We start from the raw sequence: 20,867 nt of genomic DNA on the forward strand, positions 1-20,867 counted from the left end.
CCCTGGCGTTCAGAGAACCTGCCAGGTGTTGAACCGTCAGAGTCACGCCCTGACGTTCCAGCCATTGCCAGAGGCGCAGAGCCTCCTGGCAAAGGGTCCACAACCCCACACCGCCCTGTTTGTTGCAGTACCACATGGCGGTGGTGTTGTCCGTGAACACCTGCACTACACTCCCGTTGACAAAGGGGAGGAATGCCTTCAGTGCTAGGCGAATCGCCCGCAGCTCCAACATGTTGATATGGAGCCGGGACTCCGCCGGAGACCAGATGCTTCTGATCTCCGCCTCTCCCAAGTGGCCTCCCCAGCCCTGGAGGGACGCATCCGTCACAACTACGTGCTCCGGTTGGGGAAGGGAGAGGGATCTGCCTCTGACCCAATCGCGGTCCGTAAGCCACCACTGCAACTGTCTCGCAGTGCCCTCCGAGATCAGGACATGGTCGGACAGGTTGCCCTGATGCTGGGCCCACTGAAACTTCAGGTCCCACTGCAGAGCCCGCATCCGCCATCTGGCGTGATGCACCAGAAGGATGCAGGAGGCCATCAGCCCCAGAAGCCGCAGCGTCAACCTGACCGAAACCCTGGACAACGGCTGAAAGATGGGAATCAGAGCCTGAATATCCCGGACCCGCCGTTCCGGAGGATAAACCCGAAACTGCGCCGAGTCGAGAACCGCTCCGATGAAAAGGAGCTTTTGAGAGGGGCACAGGTGTGATTTCGGCACATTGATGGAAAACCCCAGCTCGTGCAGGAGGTCTGCCGTCATCTGAAGGTGGTGGACGACTGTCTGGGGCGAGCCTGCCTTCAACAACCAGTCGTCGAGGTAGGGGAAGACTGAAACCCCTAACCGGCTCAGATGAGCTGCGACCACCGCCATCACTTACGTGAACACCCGTGGGGCGCTGGTAAGGCCGAATGGGAGCACGATAAACTGAAAGTGCTCGTGGCCTACCGTGAACCGCAGGTAACGCCGGTGGGCCGGCAGGACGGGGATGTGAAAATACGCATCCTGCAAGTCCAACGCTACCATCCAGTCTTGTGGGTCTAGAGCAGCCAAGACCTGAGCCAAAGTCAACATCTTGAACTTCTCCTTCCGGAGGAAGCCGTTGACGTTCCGTAGGTCCAAGATAGGACGTAGGCCCCCTTTGTCCTTCTTGGGTACCAGAAAGTAGTGGGAGTAGCAACCACACCCTACTTCTGGCCCAGGAACGCGCTCGATGGCCCCCTTGGCCAAGAGGGCCATAACTTCCTCCTGCAGAAGTGTCAAGTGGTCCCCCGACACACGGTGGTTCTGCGGTGGCATGGCTGGAGGAGTGGACTCGAAGGGGAGGGAGTAGCCCCTTCGGACGAGCTGCAGCACCCACCTGTCCGACGTAATCGTGCGCCAGCGGGAGTGGTGATGGCGAACCCTGCCACCCACTGGCGTCACGTGGGCCCGAAAGCTCGGACTAGGAAGATTTGGAGGCTGCTGCGGGGGGAGGGGTGGACTGACCTCGCCGCTGCCCTCTACCGCCACCACGGCGGAATCCACGGCCGCCACCGCGCTGGGGAGCGTTCTGCGGCGCGTGGCTGGCAGCACGTGTGGGACCGCCCCTTCCTTGGCCACGAAAGGGGCAAAACGAACCCGTTTGCTGGCGCTGGGTCGAAAGACCCAAGGACTTGGCCGTGACCCTGGAGTCCTTGAAGCGCTCAAGCGCGTTGTCCGCCTTGTCACCGAACAGGCGACTGCCATCGAAAGGCATGTCCATGAGGGCAGTCTGGACATCCGGCGAGAAGTTGGCGGATCTCAGCCAAGCATGGCGACGAATCGCCACCGTCGTGGACATAGCCCGTCCCAGCGAGTCGGTCGTGTCAAGACCACACCGTATGGAATACCTCGCCGTGTCCCGGCCTTCAACCAAGGCCTGGTTGAGCTTGTCCCGCACCTCCTGCGGGCATTGCGGCAGACACTCCGCGACCGTATCCCACAGAGAGTGGGTGTAGCGGCCCAAGAGGCATGCGGTATTGCAAGACCGCAGTCCAGCACTCAAAGACGAAAAGACCTTCTTGCCAAATTGGTCATATCGCTTCGATTCCCGATCGGGCGGGGCCGACGGGAATGCGGACTGGGAAGTGGAGGCTTGGATCACCAGACTCTCCAGGGAGGGATGGGTGGAGAGGAAGGCAGGGTCGCCCGAACACGGACGGTGACGCCTGGCAACGTTTCGGTCAACCGGTGAACCGGAAGCGGGCCTGGACCAGGTGCCCAAAAGGACATCCGTCAGGGCCTCATTAAACGGCAGCAGAGGCTCCTGTGGGCATGACTGCGGTTTAAATACCTCGGTGAGGATGTTAGGCTTCACCTTAGCGACGGGGAGCTCAAGGCTCAAGGCCTTGGCAGCCCTCATCAGTACCACCGAATAGGCAGCCCCAGCCTCCGACGCCACAGGGGAAGGGGAGACAAACCCAGGGTTGGGCGACTCGTCCAGACCACTGGCATCACCTAAGTCACCTACCCAGTTCACGTCATACTGGCAGGCGCGTGACAAAGGGTCCTCAGACCCCTCCCATCCCTCTCCATAATCGTCCTCATCGCCATAGTTCGAGTCGGCGATATAGACCGGCTCCTCGGAGCCAAGGGGCCCCAACGGCGCCGGACTCGGCGTCGGACGATGCCGGTCCGACTCCGCGTCAGGAGTCAGAGAGGGAACGGGGGTGGCGCCGCGCGGCGCCGGCGCCCCGACGCCGGCCGGAACCGACGGCGGAGTCACGGCGCCGCGCGGAGGCGGCACCACGGGTTGCCCCAATGGAATCGGCGCCGGAGAGGCCGGTGGACCAGCCGGCGTCGACCCTGAAGGGCCCAGCGGCGCCGGGGCCAGAGCCGCCGGCGGCGTCGGGGCCGGAGCACCCGGCGGCGTCGGGGCAGGTGCACCCGAACCGCTCGGGCTCCCAGACGGGACCGACGGGCCCGCAGGCGCCGTAGGCCCCGCCGGAGGAGACATCGCCCTCATAGCCATGAGGAACTCCTCAATCTCCTCGCGCGACGCGCCTTCCCCAGGGACCGACGGGTATGGGGCAGACGGCGTCGGCGACCCACGCGGGGCCGCGGCCACCCGAACCCCCGGCCGCATCACGCGGGCGTCGGGGGTACGATGACGACGCCCCGACTTCTTGTGTCGCTTACCTGAGGAACCGGAGGAATGGTGGCGACTCCCGGAGCGCTCATGGCGGCTCCGCGATCGTTCTCTCGACCGCTCCCTCGACCTCCTACCGGACCGGGACCGCTCTCGACGCGGGGCCGACACTCGGAGCTCGAGCAGCTTGCGGGACCGCTCCCGCCTAGCTTTACTTGTCAAGGCCCGGCAGTCGACGCAGGACTCCACGTCGTGGTCCGCGCCCAGACACCGGAGGCAGAGTCGATGGTGGTCGGTGACCGACATCAGGCGGTCGCACCCGTCGCAACTCTTAAAACCGGGCATCCTACCGGCACCTGAAGAAAGAGTTAGAGTTAACAAAAACTTGGTCAAAAGACCGGAGTACTGCTCTTCGGATCTGCGCTAACTGGCGCGGAAAAAAGAAGAACTGACGTCAGCGCGCGGAGGCGGCGTCTATATACTCCAGCGACGTCATCACGGCGCACGACGATGCGGAGCCGCAGGGGACGCCTGCAGACGACGCCTACCGACGCGCAGGGGTACTGCTACGCAAAAGTTTCCAGATCCAGACTGACGCCTGGGGATATTCTAAGGTAAGGAATCTAATACTAACCTGTTTCTTTCAGATATGGTTAATTTTTGCACTATCCTACCTTTCTTGGCGCTCACGTAACAAACAAAGAGTTGATCATACACCCGGAACTGTTGTGTAAGCTGCAGATTGAAAGTAAGCACATGTTTTGGGTCCAGGCGGTGGGGCCTCTCCTCCTCCCTGGAAGGATGCGGAGGCAGAAAGAAGGTGGGAAAAGTGATGGTCTGCCCGATGTGAAAGGGTGTAACAACCTTTGGCAAGAAAGGACGGGTCCTTAAAACCACCTTGTCCGGATGAACAGAAAGGAAAGGAGGTTTGGAAGAAAGAGCCTGGAGCTCACTCACTCTTCAGGCAGAGGTGATAGCAACCAGGAAAACAGTCTTGAGAGTAAGAAGACGCAAAGGACAGTTATGAAGAGGCTCAAAGAGAGCACACATCAGAAAAGTCAAGACAAGATTCAAGTCCCACTGAGGCATTATGAAAGGAACAGGAGTAAGCGTGTGTGTAATGCCTTTGAGGAAACGGTTAACAACCGGGGACTTAAAAAGAGAAGGCTGATCAGGAAGCCTCAGGAAGGTGGAAACAGCAGAAAGATAACCTATGATAGTGCCAGAGCAGAGCCCTGCTGAGCGAAAGACAGAAGAACCTCAGAAAGTGGAGCCAAAAGGGTGTTTCCAGCTTTCCATCGGCAGGCGTATACCGCTTTAGTGGAGGGATGCCTGGCTGCCAGAATGACATCACAGACTTCGGAAGGAAGATCGAAAAGTGTCGACTATCGCCGCTCAATCTCCATGCATGGAGGTGGAGGCTGAACAGGCTCGGGTGGAGGACCTTCCCCTGCTGCTGCGACAGAAGATCCTCCCGAAGAGGCAGACGGATCGGGGGATCTAAGCTCATACTGAGTAGCTCGGGATACCATACTCTTCGAGCAGAGTCCGGAGCCACAAGAATGACTTGGGCCCGGTTGCGCCTGATCTTTTTCAGCACTCTGGGCAGAAGTGTCATAGGCGGAAAGGCGTACAACAGACCTCAACTTCACTTGCGACGAAAAGAGTCTCAGAGCGAGTGCCGCCTTGGAAATTCCAACGGGCAGAACTGATGACATTGCGCGTTCTCTTCGGTGGCGAATAGATCAAACCAAGGCTCGCCCCACTGCTGAAAGATGGCTTGCGCCACGTCCGAGTTCAGACGCCATTCGTGATCCATCATGCACCGGCGGCTGAGTACGTCTGGCTTGGCGCTCAGGGAACCTGCCAGGTGTTGAACCACCAGGGTGACGCCCTGGTGTTCCGGCAATGTCCAGAGGAACAGAGCCTCCTGACATAGGATTCACGACCCCACCCCGCCTTGTTTGTTGCAGTACCACATGGTGGTGGTGTTGTCCGTGAACACCTGCACTACACATCCCCGGACAGAGGGAAGGAATGCCTTCAGTGCAAGCCGGACTGCCCCCAGTTCCAGAAGGTTGATGTGGAGCCGGGACTCCACAGGAGACCAAAGGCCTCTGGTCTCCCTCTCTCCATGTGGCCCCCCCCATCCCAGGAGGGACGCATCCGTCACCACTACGGACTCCGGTTGGGGTAGGGAGAGAGATCTGCTGCTGACCCAATCGCGGTTCGTGAGCCACCACTGCAACTGTCTTGCAGTGCCCTCCGAGATCCGGACGTGGTCGGACAGATTGCCCTGATGCTGTGCCCACTGAAACTTCAGGTCCCACTGCAGAGCCCGCATCCGCCACCTGGCGTGATGCACCAGAAGGATGCAGGAGGCACATCAGCCCAAGGAGCCGCAGCGTCAATCTGACCGAGACTCGGAGAGGCTGAAAGATCGGAATCGGAGACTGAATATCCCAAACTCTCTGTTCGGGGGGATAAACCCAGAACCGCTCTGATGAAAAGGAGCTTTTGAGTGGGGCACAGGTGTGACTTCAGAACGTTGATGGAAAACCCCAGCGAGTGCAGGAGGTCGGCCGTAGTCTGGAGGTGGGAGACTACTTTCTGGGGCAAGCCAGCCTTCAACAACCAATCGTCGAGATAGGGGAAGACTGAAACCCCAAATCTGCGCAGATGAACGGCTACCACCGCCATCACTTTCGTGAACACCCGTGGGGTGCTGGTAAGGCCAAAGGGGAAGCACGGTAAACTGAAAGTGCTCATGGCCTACTGTGAACCGCAGGTAACGCCGGTGGGCCGGCAGGACGGGGATGTGGAAATATGCATCCTGCAAGTTCAACGCTACCATCCAGTCTTTTGGGTCCAGGGCAGCTAGGACCTGAGCCAAAGTCAGCATCTTGAACTTCTCCTTCCGGAGGAAGCCATTGACGCTCCTTAGGTCCAAGATGGGGCGTAGGTCTCCTTTGCCCTTCTTGCGTACCAGAAAGTAGTGGGAATAGCAACCACATCCTACTTCTGGCCCAGAAACGCGCTTGACGGCCCCCTTGGCCAAGAGGGCCGTAACTTCCTCCTGGAGAAGTCGCAAGTGATCCCCCGACATGCGGTGGTACTGCGGTGGCATGGCTGGAGGGGTCGCCTCGAAGGGGAGGGAGTAGCCCCTTCGGACGATTTGCAACACACCTGTCCGATGTGGTGGAGTGCCAGCGAAGGAGGTGATGGCGAACCCTGCCCTCCACTGGCGTCGAATGGGCCTGAAAATTCGTACTAGGAGGATTTTGAGGCACATGCCGCGGGGACGGGTGTGGACTGACCTTGCCGGTGTCCCCCGGCACCGCCAAGGCGGTTACCATATCCGCATTGAGGTTGATTCTGCGGCCTGGGGCTAGCTAGACGTGAGGGGGCGCCCCTTCCTTGGCCACGAAAGGGACGAAAGGCGGAAGTTTGCTGGCGTTGGCCGAGGCCCAAGGGCTTGGCCGTAGCCCTGGAGTCCTTGAAACGCTCCAGCGCACTGTCCGCCTTGTTGCCAAAGAGGCGACGGCCATCAAAGGGCATGTCCATAAGGGAAGCTTGGACATCGCCCGAAAAGTCGGCGGACCTCAGCGAGGCGTGGCGGCACCGTCGTTGCAATCGCCCTGCCTAGCGAGTCCGTGGTATCCAGTCCACACTGAATAGAATAGCGTGCTACATCCCTTCCCTCTGCAAGGGCTTGGGTAAGCTTTGCCTGGATCTCCGCCGGGCACTGCAGCAGCACTTCCGCAACCGTATCCTACATAGAGTGGGAGTAATGGCCCAAAAGGCAGGCGGGGTTGACAGACCGCAACCCCTAACTCAGTGAGGAGAACAGTTTCTTGCCGAACTGATCGTACCTTTTGGATTCCCGATCCAGAGGGGCGGTCGGGAATGCGGTCAGGGAGGTTGAGGCCTGGATCACCAGGCTCTCAGGTGTAGGGAGAACAGACAGGAAACTGGGGTCACCCAGAGCCGGGCGGTGGCGTCGGGCCACGTTCCGATCTACAGGGAGGCCTGTAGAGGGCTTGGACCAGGTGCCCAACAGAACGTCAGTGAGGGCTTCGTTGAACGGCAGGAGAGGCTCCGAGGAGCTTGCCTGCTGTTTGAGCACCTCAGTGAGGAGGTTAGTTCTCACGGCCGCGACTGGGAGCTCAAGAGCCAAGGCCTTGGCTGCCCTAGTCAACACCACGCTGTAAGCAGCCCCCTCCTCCGTAGCCACCGTAGGATGGGAGACAAATCCAGTGTTGGGCGAAGTGTCCGACCACTGGCCCATCCCAGTTCGTCTGCCCAGTCCTGGCTCAACAGGCACTGCAGTGCCAGAGGGTCCTCAGACTCCTCCCAATCCCCCTCGTCATCCATCTCCTGAAGGTCAGGAATAAATGATGGAGCCGGGTCGTCGGTGTAGGAGAGTGGGGTCTGCAATCCTATGGTCACCCCAGATTTTTGCTTCACTGGTTTACGACTTTCCCTGGCTGTGGGCCTGCTAATCAGACCCACAGCCTAGCTGTTCTCTCTCTAAATTAACAACCATGTACTTTAGGTGCATTTACCAATTGGTACTGGGCCACCTTATCAGTCCCTGTACAGTATACCTTAGGTATCCAGGGCATAGGTGTACCCAGGGCCTACCAGGGGCTGAAGCATGTATTATGCCACCCCTGGCTGGCCATCTAAAACTGACAAAACTGGCTGCACGACAGCTGGGGCAAGGTGGTGTAATCACCCTTTGCTGTAGATATAGTATACCTATATCTAACCCTAAAATGGACACATATCCTCCTATCAGTCACTCCTATGGCAGGCCTTAACAATCCTGAAGGCAGAGTGCTTGGAATTATGTGAGATGGTGCTCTGGCATGAGCTGAGCCCGTCTGCAGCTTGCGGAACCAAGTCCTAATAGCTGTTCCATGATAACGCTATACCATATACTCTTAAGTGCATTATCGACCTAGCGGTTGAGTGCTAACTCTGGTATAACATTATCAAAACATGTCGAGTAAGGTGTCATACGAATTGGAATACTACCCCCTCGCCAATTCTGGCGACGGGGGTAGCATTCCACCCTTCTAGAGGGACACGACATGTATGTAACTGTGAACCCCGGTTAAAGTTAACTCGAGCCTTGGCATCACAAAATGGATGCTGCCACCACAGACACAAGTCTGACCTCCTGCTGCTGGGAGTCCTTCCAGCGAGGGAGGCTTGGACAAAGAGTTTCCTGCCTTGGGAGGTGCTAGCACCACCCCAGACAGGATTTTGTCTATTGGGTAGGATAGGCCTGAAAGGAATGAGACATGCCTGGGGCACACAAGGTGCCCTGTGCATACACCGGTTCAAACCAGTTGCTGGGGCATCCCTGCCCCAGCTCTGGCGCGAAACCGGGCAAAGGATTTGGAATGGGACCAGCTCCTACCTTTATCCTGCTAAAGGGGGCTGCACTACTGACTAGGTCCCTCCCCTGGGTGGGACCCCCTTCCTGGTCCCACCCAGGGGAGGGACCTAGTCAGTAGTGCAGCCCCCTTTAGCAGGATAAAGGTAGGAGCTGGTCCCATTCCAAATTAGATTAATCCTGAACTACTCTACAAGAAGAAACTCTGGACTTCGACGTTCTGCTCCACAGAAGACTGAAGAAATCTCCCTTGTGGGCAAGGAGTGTCCACCCTGCAACTGCAGGCACCATCAAGCGTCCAGCGGCTTCACTTTGTCGTCTTCCCTTGAGGATCCAGACTTCAGAGCCCGACGAGACCCGGATTCCAAGACCTCTCCGACCTCAACCTACATCTGCAGCACAGCTGATATCTGTGGGTGCGACGAGACACGTGGGACAGGCCATCTTGAACGAACCTGCACTTCGCTTCCAGCACGACTCCCGAGGTAAACTCGACCAAGTGCTTTGGGGACTGAGAAGCCCGAGTCCCGAGCAGCCCCTGCACCGAAGATCAGCCCTCCAGCATCCACGAGATCTGCGTGGGGCCCTTCTGCTTGTTTGCTGCTCGACGCGTTGTCTGGTCACTTGCCGGCTGGCTAGTGGCCTCCTAGACGACGAATCTTAAAATCTTCACGGCTGGTCTGGTTGCTCCAGACTGGCCCTTGCTCCCTTCCAAAAGAGGGGCACCCCGGACTCTCCTAGTCCGCACCAGATGCTTTCTCCACTCATCGCGTGGGTTGCCTTTGCCAAGGCCTGTTGACGCCGATTCCGGATCCAACACCGCTGACAGCGAGAGCCTGCGTGGGACAGCTCGTGCCTCCATCCTGGTCGTCGAAGACACCTCCTGGTCCACGTGGCTGCAGAGTCAAGCGTCCACTCTACACCTGACTGCGACGACGACATCTGGTTCCTTCCTGGTTCCACTCCAGTCACTGGCTAGTGACTGAACATTGTCCCCTCTGCTTTCAGGTCTTCTTCTTCACCGATCCACCCTTGGATCACACCGGACATCTTCCTCCTGGTCGCCTGCAGCATCTTTTCTTTCAGGCTCCATTGACTTCAACGCGAGAACCCGACACGACTTCGCACCCGCAGCCCGTGGGTGAGGTAACGAGAGCATTTCGGTGCTCAAGGGTAGCTTGACTCTCCTAGTGTCAAGTTCCACAGTCGTTTCAGTCCTACCTAGTCAGGATTGTCCGTACTTACCTTTTCTTTGAACTGTACTGTCCATAGACGTTGTTACGCATCCCGCGTGTGAGTTCACACTCTGCACCCGCGTCCCGTGGGTCTCCTATTACTTACCTAAGGTTAGGATAGCGTAGTCCCAGCGGTCCTGCAGCCTCTGGACAGCTCCATTTCTTCTATCGACTCTCACATTCCATTTACTTAGTATATGGTTTGTCGTGCCCCTAAGGCACCATTGTAATTTTGTGCAACTTGCCGTATTTTTCCAAGAGATTGTCATGTGCTTAGCCCTCTGACCTCATAAAGAGTTCAGAGGTGTTTGTTATTATTAAATATACTGTTTATTTTCATAACAACCTGTGTGGTGTCCTTTCATCTGGTATTCAAGGGGTTATATTGTGGTAAAACAGCTGGCTTCACATGCCAAAAGAGTTTAGCCTAAGACTGCTTTGTCCATGCTACCATTAGGATAGCTGGTCTATAAGGTTGACTTACAACCAATCACCATAAGGGTTGTTTGGACTGATACAAGGTGGTCACTAGAACTAGTGAACATCATATATCAGGCCAACTTCTCACATTGGTGTGCAGCGGTTGGGATTTGAGCTTGCTGTTGTTTTTACCACGTATAATCTTGAAATATCATTTGAAAGAACACATAAGGTGCTATAGGTACATATAACAAGCTTAGAAATACTCTGGAGTTCTACTGAACCAGCTGTTGTAGTAGAAAGGGCCTAGCACACCCTGACTACAACTCTTAGCAAGGGATCAGTAGGAAACCCCATAGTGTAGGTAGGTGCATCACTTACACCTCACTAGAAAGCATATCTACCCATGGAGAGTCTTCAGAGACTCCCCTAGTGGTTAGTGACCCTCCACAGGTCCTTTCCAGATATGCAGCTCTCAGTTTCCAGGAGATGAGACTATTGTGTACCTCCAGGAAATTGAAACAGGGTTCTAACCCTACCACTCCTTTTCTGTTAGGTCTCTTAGAGACATATGATGCCAGAAGGGCTGCTACTGCAGGCCCCTCTAATCCAGATGGGAGCATGCCCCCCTTAGAAGGTACACCTGGTGATCCAGACTCCAACCTCCCTGAAGCAGAGAATGAAGAAAGGGAAGAAGGGGATTTATCTGAGGATGAGGCAGACAATGGGCAACCTTTAGTCAGCAGACTTACAAGGGCCAACTTAGACCTACATAGGGAAGGAACGGGGGGACCCCCAGTGCTAACCCTTAGCAGGCCTAACTTTGGGGTTAGGAGAGATAGATCTCCTTCTAGGGACTCCAATAGATCTGTGCACTCTCATGCATCTGCTCAGAGGAGAATGACTTCCCCTAAGAGGAGAGAGCATGAAGCAAAGATGAAGGAAGCTAATCTGAGGATCCAAAGGGAAGAACTTGCCCTTGCCAAAGAGAAGCTTGCCTTTGCAACAGTTGAGTGGGGTAGTCCCCACTGGTGGCAGCAATATCCCTAGGGATAAAGAAAGGGGTTTTGATACTAGAAACCTGAGTAAAATAGTGCCCTCCTATAAGACAGGCGATGATATCCACAAGTGGATAACTGCTTTGGAGAGAGCCTGCAAAGTACAGCAGGTACCCCAGAGTCAGTGGGCAGCTATATTGTGGCTCTCCTTTGAATGTAAAGGAAGAGACAAGCTCCTCACTGTTAGAGATCAGGATGCTAATGATTACCAAGTCTTGAAAACTGCTCCGATTGATGGGTTTGGCTTAACCACTGAACAGTACAGGTTGATGTTCAGAGACACCCAGAAAACTCAGGCTCAAGATTGGACTGACTTTGTTGATTGTGCCACTAAGGCTTTGGAAGGCTGGTTACTGGGTAGTAAAGTTACTGATTACACAGGATTGTATAATCTAATTATGAGAGAGCAAATCTTAAATAATTGTCAGAACCAGTTGTTGCATCAGCACTTGATTGACTCAGATCTGACCTCTCCCCAAGAATTGGGAAATAAGGCAGGCAGATGGGTCAGGACAAGGGTCAAGCAGCAGAACCAGACCAGGGTGGCGGCCAGAAGAAAGCAGACCAGAAGGGTAATGAGAATAAGCAAAATGACCAGAAGTCTTCAACAAGGCCCCAACAACCTAAGGAGGGTGGGTCCCAAAATTCCTAAACGAAGAAGAATGATGGTCCTAAGAAACCATGGTGCCAATACTGTAAAAGTAAAACTCACTGGTTTAGTGAGTGCACCAAGAAAGGCCAAACTCCTACCACTACTGTCCCTAAGACACCTGCACCCCCTAGTACAGTTAGTAGTGGTAGTGTACCTCCCAAGGCTATAGTTGGGTTAACCCTGGGAACTGAGGTGGGTTCTGACTTAGTCAGAATTCCTACTCAGGCAGTTCTTGTTTGCACTGGGGACATGGATATGACCCCTACTGTAAGTCATAGTACTCTGGGCAAATACAGACAAACGCCTTTAATTAATGGAAAAATGGCTCAGGCCTTCAGGGACACATGTGCCAGTGTCACTATGGTGACACCAACATTTGTGGACCCTGACCAGATCATGCTAGGTTCAGATTACCTAGTGACCAATGCTAGCAATGTCACTACCAATCACAGTATTGCAGTTGTTAATTTCTCCTGGGGAGGGGTAACTGGCCTCAAAAGGGTAGTAGTTAGTTCAGACCTCCCAGTAGATTGTCGTTTGGGCAATGATTTGGAATCCTCACTGTGGTCAGATGTGGAGTACAGGACTCATGTAGAAATGCTAGGTCTCTCCTCACATGTCCTTGCTGTGACTAGGTCACAGGCCAAGAAATGCCCAGCTGAAGAAGTGCTGGATCCTGGAAGAATGGACCAGACACTACCCAAGAGAAGGAATGGTAGGGTTAAGGCAGAGCCTTCCCCCCTGCCTCAGGTTGAGGATCAGCCCTCTCAGGAGGCTGACCCAGAGACCCCAGAAGGAACTGTCCTAGAAGAGCTTGAACCTGAACAGGTTGAGTTTCTTGGGACAGGGGGACCTTCCAGGGCAGACTTGAGGCAGGCCCAATTAGACTGTTTCTCTCTTGAACCCCTCAGACAGCAGGCTGCTGCTGAGGCTGCAGGGAATGCTACAGGTGCCCATAAGGTATATTGGGAAGATGGACTCCTATACTCTGAGGCAAGAGACCCCAAGCCTGGTGCTACCAGGAGGCTGGTCATCCCCTTGTCTCTTAGAGGTTTCCTTCTCACCTTAGCCCATGATATTCCCCTCACAGGTCACTTAGGCCAGAACAAGACTTGGGACAGGCTTGCCCCACACTTTCACTGGCCTCATATGTCTGAAGACACTAAAGAGTTTTGTCGCTCATGTGTCACCTGTCAAGTCAGTGGCAAATCAGGTGGCACAACAAAGGCCCCCCTCATACCACTACCTGTGGTGGGGGTACCCTTTGAAAGAGCGGGGATTGACATTGTTGGACCAATGGACCCCCAAACAGCATCTGGGCACAGATTTATACTGGTGGTAGTGGATCATGCCACCAGGTATCCAGAAGCTATTCCCCTTAGGACCACTACAGCTCCTGTTGTGGCCAGGGCCCTACTTGCAGTTTTTACTAGAGTAGGGTTTCCTAAGGAGGTTGTCTCTGACAGAGGTGCAAACTTCATGTCAGGTCAGGATACTTGACTGCAATGTGGAAGGAGTGTGGTGTAAACTACAAGTTTACCATACCCTATCACCCACAGTGCAATGGGCTTGTTGAGAGATTCAACAAGACCCTCAAAGGGATGATAAAAGGGTTACCTGAAAAGCTTAGGCGAAGATGGGACATCCTTTTACCCTGCCTCCTGTTTGCTTACAGAGAGGTCCCACAGAAGGGGGTTGGCTACAGCCCTTTTGAGCTTCTGTTTGGGCATCCTGTAAGAGGACCCCTATGTCTGGTGAAGGAAGGATGGGAGTTACCTCTCAAAAAGCCCAAACTTGACATAGTGGACTATGTACTTGGTCTCCGCTCCAGAATGGCAGAGTACATGGAGAAGGCATCCAAAAACCTTGAGGCCAGCCAAGAACTTCAAAAAGCTTGGCATGACCAAAAGGCTGTCCTAACTGTGTATCATGCAGGACAGAAGGTGTGGGTGTTGGAGCCAGTGGCCCCAGCAGCTCTCCAAGACAAATGGTCTGGACCCAATACCATCATTGAGCAAAAGGGAGAGGTCACCTACTTGGTAGACATGGGAACTCCCAGGAGCCCCCACAGGGTGCTTCATGTAAACAGGCTCAAAGCATTTGTCTACAGGGAGGACATGGGCTTGCTCATGGCCACAGATGAGGGGCAGGAGGACGAGAGGGACCCTCTCCCAGACCTGCTCTCTCAGAACCCTGATGATGGGTCAGTAGATGATGTAGTCTTTTCTGACAGCCTCTCTGAACATCAACAGGAGGATTGTAAACAGGTTCTTCAATCCTTCAGGCAAATGTTTTCACTGACCCCCAGTCAGACAAACTGGCGCACCCATGAGGTGGACACTGGTGACAGTCTGCCTGTCAAGAGTAAAATCTACAGGCAACCTGACCACGTCAGGGACTGCATTAAGAAGGAAGTTCAAAAGATGTTGGAATTGGGAGTCATTGAACCCTCAGAGAGCCCTTGGGCTAGTCCTGTAGTTCTAGTGCCTAAACCTCACACCCAGGATGGTAAGAGAGAGATGAGGTTTTGTGTAGGCTACAGGGGTCTCAATGCTGTCACTAAGACAGATGCCCATCCAATACCTAGGGCAGATGAACTGATAGACAAGTTGGCTTCTGCAACTTTCTTAAGTACATTTGACCTCACAGCTGGTTATTGGCAGATCAGGTTAGCTGAGGATGCCAAGGCCAAAACAGCATTTTCTACCCCAGGAGGTCATTACCAATTTGTGGTGATGCCCTTTGGTTTGAAAAATGCACCTGCCACTTTTCAAAGGTTGGTGAACCAAGTTTTCACTGGGTTGGATGACTTTTGTGCAGCATATCTAGATGATATTGCTGTCTTTAGCTCCACCTGGGAGGATCACCTGATCCCCCTGAGGAAAGTTTTGGAGGCCCTGCAAAAGGCAGGCCTCACTATCAAGGCTACTAAGTGCCAGATAGGGCAGAGTCAGGTTGTGTACCTGGGCCACCTTGTAGGTGTAGGCCACGTTCAACCATTGGAGAGCAAGATACAGGCCATAAAGGACTGGGCTCCTCCAACCACCCAGACACAGGTCAGAGCTTTCTTGGGCCTGTCTGGTTACTATAGGAAGTTTGTCAAAAATTATGGGTCCATTGGGACACCACTTAATGACTTGACAAGCAAGAAAATGCCAAAGAAAGTTCAGTGGACAGTTAGCTGTCAGAAGGCATTCTTAGACCTAAAGCAGGCCATGTGTACTGCACCTATTCTCAAGAGTCCTGACTACTCCAAAACCTTCATTGTCCAAACAGATGCATCTGAGTTGGGTGTGGGAGCTGTTCTATCTCAACTGAATATTGATGGTCATGACCAGCCCATTGCTTTTATAAGCAGAAGGCTGACCCCTAGAGAGAAACGTTGGTCAGCTATTGAGAGGGAGGCCTTTGCTGTGGTTTGGGCCCTGAAGAAGTTGAGGCCATACTTGTTTGGAACTCACTTCAAGATTCAGACCGACCATAAGCCCCTCTTATGGCTAAATCAGATGAAAGGTGAAAACCCCAAACTTCTTAGGTGGTTCATTTCCCTACAGGGGATGGACTTTACAGTGGAGCACAGACCAGGGACTGACCATGGCAATGCAGATGGTCTCTCCAGGTATTTCCACTTAGAACAGGAAGACTCACCTGGTCAAGGTTAGTTTAATGTCCCTAAGTTTGGGGGGGGGGGGGGGTTATGTAGGAGAGTGGGGTCTGCAATCCTATGGTCACCCCAGATTTTTGCTTTTTGCTTCACTGGTTTACGACTTTCCCTGGCTGTGGGCCTGCTAATCAGACCCACAGCCTAGCTGTTCTCTCTCTAAATTAACAACCATGTACTTTAGGTGCATTTACCAATTGGTACTGGGCCACCTTATCAGTCCCTGTACAGTATACCTTAGGTATCCAGGGCATAGGTGTACCCAGGGCCTACCAGGGGCTGAAGCATGTATTATGCCACCCTTGGCTGGCCATCTAAAACTGACACAACTGGCTGCACGACAGCTGGGGCAAGGTGGTGTAATCACCCTTTGCTGTAGATATAGTATACCTATATCTAACCCTAAAATGGACACATATCCTCCTATCAGTCACTCCTATGGCAGGCCTTAACAATCCTGAAGGCAGAGTGCTTGGAATTATGTGAGATGGTGCTCTGGCATGAGCTGAGCCCGTCTGCAGCTTGCGGAACCAAGTCCTAATAGCTGTTCCATGATAACGCTATACCATATACTCTTAAGTGCATTATCGACCTCGCGGTTGAGTGCTAACTCTGGTATAACATTATCAAAACATGTCGAGTAAGGTGTCATACGAATTGGAATACTACCCCCTCGCCAATTCTGGCGACGGGGGTAGCATTCCACCCTTCTAGAGGGACACGACATGTATGTAACTGTGTACCCCGGTTAAAGTTAACTCGAGCCTTGGCATCACAAAATGGATGCTGCCACCACAGACACAAGTCTGACCTCCTGCTGCTGGGAGTCCTTCCAGCGAGGGAGGCTTGGACAAAGAGTTTCCTGCCTTGGGAGGTGCTAGCACCACCCCAGACAGGATTTTGTCTATTGGGTAGGATAGGCCTGAAAGGAATGAGACATGCCTGGGGCACACAAGGTGCCCTGTGCATACACCGGTTCAAACCAGTTGCTGGGGCATCCCTGCCCCAGCTCTGGCGCGAAACTGGACAAAGAATAGGGGGTGTAACCACCGCCTTCCTGGTCCCACCCAGGGGAGGGACCTAGTCAGTAGTGCAGCCCCCTTTAGCAGGATAAAGGTAGGAGCTGGTCCCATTCCAAATTAGATTAATCCTGAACTACTCTACAAGAAGAAACTCTGGACTTCGACGTTCTGCTCCACAGAAGCCTGACGAAATCTCCCTTGTGGGCAAGGAGTGTCCACCCTGCAACTGCAGGCACCATCAAGCGTCCAGCGGCTTCACTTTGTCGTCTTCCCTTGAGGATCCAGACTTCAGAGCCCGACGAGACCCAGATTCCCAGACCTCAACCTACATCTGCAGCACAGCTGAGATCCGTGGGTGCGACGAGACACGTGGGACCGGCCATCTTGAACGAACCTGCACTTCGCTTCCAGCACGACTCCCGAGGTAAACTCGACCAAGTGCTTTGGGGACTGAGAAGCCCCAGCCCCGATTAGCCCCTGCACCGAAGATCAGCCCTCCAGCATCCACGAGATCTGCGTGGGGCCCTTCTGCTTGTTTGCTGCTCGACGCGTTGTCTGGTCACTTGCCGGCTGGCTAGTGGCCTCCTAGACGACAAATCTTGAAATCTTCACTGCTGGTCTGGTTGCTCCAGACTGGCCCTTGCTCCCTTCCAAAAGAGGGGCACCCCGGACTTTCCTAGTCCGCAGCAGACGCTTTCTCCACTCACCGCGTGGGTTGCCTTTGCCAAGGCCTTTTGACTCCGATTCCGGATCCAACACCGCCGACAGCGAGAGCCTGCGTGGGACAGCTCGTGCCTCCATCCTGGTCGTCGAAGACACCTCCTGGTCCCCGTGGCTGCAGAGTCAAGCGTCCACTCTTCACCTGACGTCGATGACGACATCTGGTTCCTTCCTGGTTCCACTCCAGTCCAGTCACTGGCTAGTGACTGTGAACATTGTCCCCTCTGCTTTCAGGTCTTCTTCTTCACCGATCCACCCTTGGATCACACCGGACATCTTCCTCCTGGTCTCCTGCAGCATCTTTTCTTTCAGGCTCCATTGACTTCAACGCGAGAACCCGACACGACTTCGCACCTATGCACCCGCAGCCCGTGGGTGAGGTAACGAGAGCATTTCGGTGCTCAAGGATAGCTTGACTCTCCTAGTGTCCAGTTCCACAGTCGTTTTAGTCCTACCTAGTCAGGATTGTCCGTACTTACCTTTTCTTTGAACTGTACTGTCCATAGACGTTGTTACGCATCCCGCGTGTGAGTTCACACTCTGCACCCGCGTCCCGTTGGCCTCCTATTACTTACCTAAGGTTAGGATAGCGTAGTCCCAGCGGTCCTGCAGCCTCTGGACAGCTCCATTTCTTCTATCGACTCTCACATTCCATTTACTTAGTATATGGTTTGTCGTGCCCCTAAGGCACCATTGTAATTTTGTGCAACTTGTCGTATTTTTCCAAGAGATTGTCATGTGCTTAGCCCTCCGACCTCAAAGAGTTCAGAGGTGTTTGTTATTAATAAATATACTGTTTATTTTCATAACAACCTGTGTGGTGTCCTTTCATCTGGTATTCAAGGGGTTATATTGTGGTAAAACAGCTGGCTTCACATGCCAAAAGAGTTTAGCCTAAGACTGCTTTGTCCATGCTACCATTAGGATAGCTGGTCTATAAGGTTGACTTACAACCAATCACCATAAGGGTTGTTTGGACTGATAGAAGGTGGTCACTAGAACTAGTGAACATCATATACCAGGCCAACTTCTCACAGTCGGTAAAGGGCTCCCCGATCGGCGGCGAAGACGCGCCGGTCCAACTCTGGATCCGGACCGGGAATCAGGGAACGACGCCGTCCATGGACGGTGACACCCTTGGTGACTGCGCCGGCAGAGGGGTTGTAAGGTCGACCGGTGTCGTCACGGATCCAGGCCTGGATCCTGAGGAACCCTGCGGCGTCGGGACCGGAGTCGTCGACAGCGGCGAAGCACCCGACAGACCCGCGGGCCCAAAGGCGCCTCGGCGGGACCCAACGGAGGGAAGCACGACCTTATGGCCGTGAGGAAGGCGCTGATCTCCTCCGGCGTTGCGTGCAGCCCAGGGACCGGGCGGTGTGGAGCTGGACGCGGCGTTTGCGGCTCGGGCAGAGCAGCGTGGGCGGTGTCGCCCCAACCCCCAGCCGCGTCGCGTGAGCATCGGGGAGAGTCAGAAGAGCGATGTCGCTTCTTCGACTTCTTGTGCCTCGACTTATCTGAGGACTTGGAGCCCGGCGAGTGGTGTCGACTCGCCGAGCTGTGATGACTGTGGCCCCGCGACCGGTCCCTCGACCTCCTCCTGACCCGGGACCTTGAGTGGCACGGGTCCGACTGCCGGATCTCGAGGCGCTTTTGGGACCGCTCCCGCCTAGCCTTCGACGTCAAGGCCCGGCAGCCGGGGCACCGGAGTAGAGTATCGGCTCGAAAATATCCAAAAGAGATCGAAAAAGTTAGTCAAAAATTGACTAGGAGTACAGCGCTTCCCGGATCTGCGCTTGCTAGCCCGGAAAAAAGAAGAACTGATGTTAGGGCGCTAGTGTGGCGTCTAAGTACTCCGACGACGTCATCCCGGCAACCACGACGCCGACGACGGACGCGGAGCCGCAGACGACGCCTACCAACGCGCAGGGGTACTGCTACACAAAACTTTCCGGATCCAGTCTGATGCCTGGGAATAGTCTAAGGTAAGTAATCTAACACTAACCTGTTTCTTTCAGATGCAGTTTTTGATGCCTATAGTGTCTCAAAATTTAGATCAAATGAACAAGTGTTTATCCACGGACATATCCTCTAGCTTGATAATAGTTAGTTTTGCCAAGATATTCCATACCACACAATATCTTCAGCATTGTAAGCGAAAAGTAAGCCCCCTCCTGTTCAAAGCTGGTTTAACTGAGCTTGTTCTGAATCCCACAAGGTGTTGAAGATAGCCTTAAAGTCTCACCTTAAAATCCAGGAGAATATTAAATATGCAAGATTGTTCTATAGAGTCGAACTTAGGGATAGGAGGCTTGAAATTACAGAACCATCTTGGTATGACCTCATTAAAGCAGAAGAGTCAAAGGACCCCACACTTCTCTGGGAGGTAGCTAATCGACTGATGTCTAAGATTGACTGTTTAATTCCATAATTCCATCTGAATCCTGGATCACTAACTTCTCTCAATTATGTAATTCTAATGAAGAGGCCTGTACAGAACAAGGTCTTGCGGAATTGACACAAAGTGATAGGGAGAGGGCACTTGAGTTTAGACTCACTATCAGGGGTGAGGACTTTGCGCTTACCATTAGGAAAAGCAAAAGTGGAAAAGCTCCTGGCCTGGATGGTGTTTCAGAAGATATTTTTAAAGAAAATCTGTGGTCTTCTTGCTCACAAATGTTTCTCATGCTGCTATGACTGCAACGCTTATATCCATTTGGAAAGAAGCAGTCATTGTTCCCATTTTAAAAAAAGGGAACAACTAAAGCCGTTTGTTATCGTCCAATATCTTTGTTAGCTTCAACCATGAAGATTTTAGGCAGGGTTCTTTTGGCAAGATTGGAAGACTGGGCTGAGCCAAATATAATTTCAGATTTACAAAACTGATTTAGATAGGGGACTGGGACCACACAGGAATAATGAAATCTTTTCCTTTTAATTGGCCTTTATGGTCATATTAAGTGCTTTGCACACTATAAATCATTCAAAATTATGGCACATCTTGGAGAGTTTGGGAGTGGAAAAAACCTCTAGGTACGCTTTTACACTATTTAGACTGTGATATCTCAATAAGGACTCATTATTCTCCCCATGGACACTGCACACCCCTTTCAATTTTAGTCAGGGAGTCCAACAAGGTTGTATTTTAGCTCAGTTTCTCTTTTTTTAAAAATGTATTTGAATGGGCTCAAGGGGGACCTTCTTGAAAAGAGGCTAAATAAAGCGAAGGTGGGGAAACATTTTATCCCTACACTACTTTATGCCGTTGACACAGTCCTCATAGCTAGGAATGTGAACGGTTTGTAGCGACTGTCAGAGGGCTTTACAGAGTTTATAACCTCCTTGGACTTAACAGTTAATCAGTCAAATTCCTTTGTTTTAACTTAAGGTCATAAAAGTACCAAAACAAAACATGACCAAATTGAAGGATCATTAATGTCACATGTGGAAAGTTTTAACTACTTAGATATCCCATTTGACTCCAAGCTTAAATGAAGCCCATTGTTGTCGTTAAGAGTACTTCACTTTGCAAGAGAAATCAAAGGAATTTTCCGATTCACATCAAAATTGGGGCCTAGGCCGATAAAG

At 53.3% G+C, this 20,867-nt stretch overlaps 1 protein-coding gene across 20 annotated transcripts in view; it reads right to left on the reverse strand.

Moving 5' to 3' along the window:
- CLASRP (CLK4 associating serine/arginine rich protein) overlaps positions 1-20,867 on the reverse strand; it is a 739,455-nt gene that overhangs the window by 264,785 nt on the left and 453,803 nt on the right. The window lies entirely within an intron of this gene.

This window comes from Lissotriton helveticus, chromosome 9 (assembly GCF_964261635.1).
Source record: "Lissotriton helveticus chromosome 9, aLisHel1.1, whole genome shotgun sequence".
NCBI lineage: Eukaryota > Metazoa > Chordata > Amphibia > Caudata > Salamandridae > Lissotriton > Lissotriton helveticus.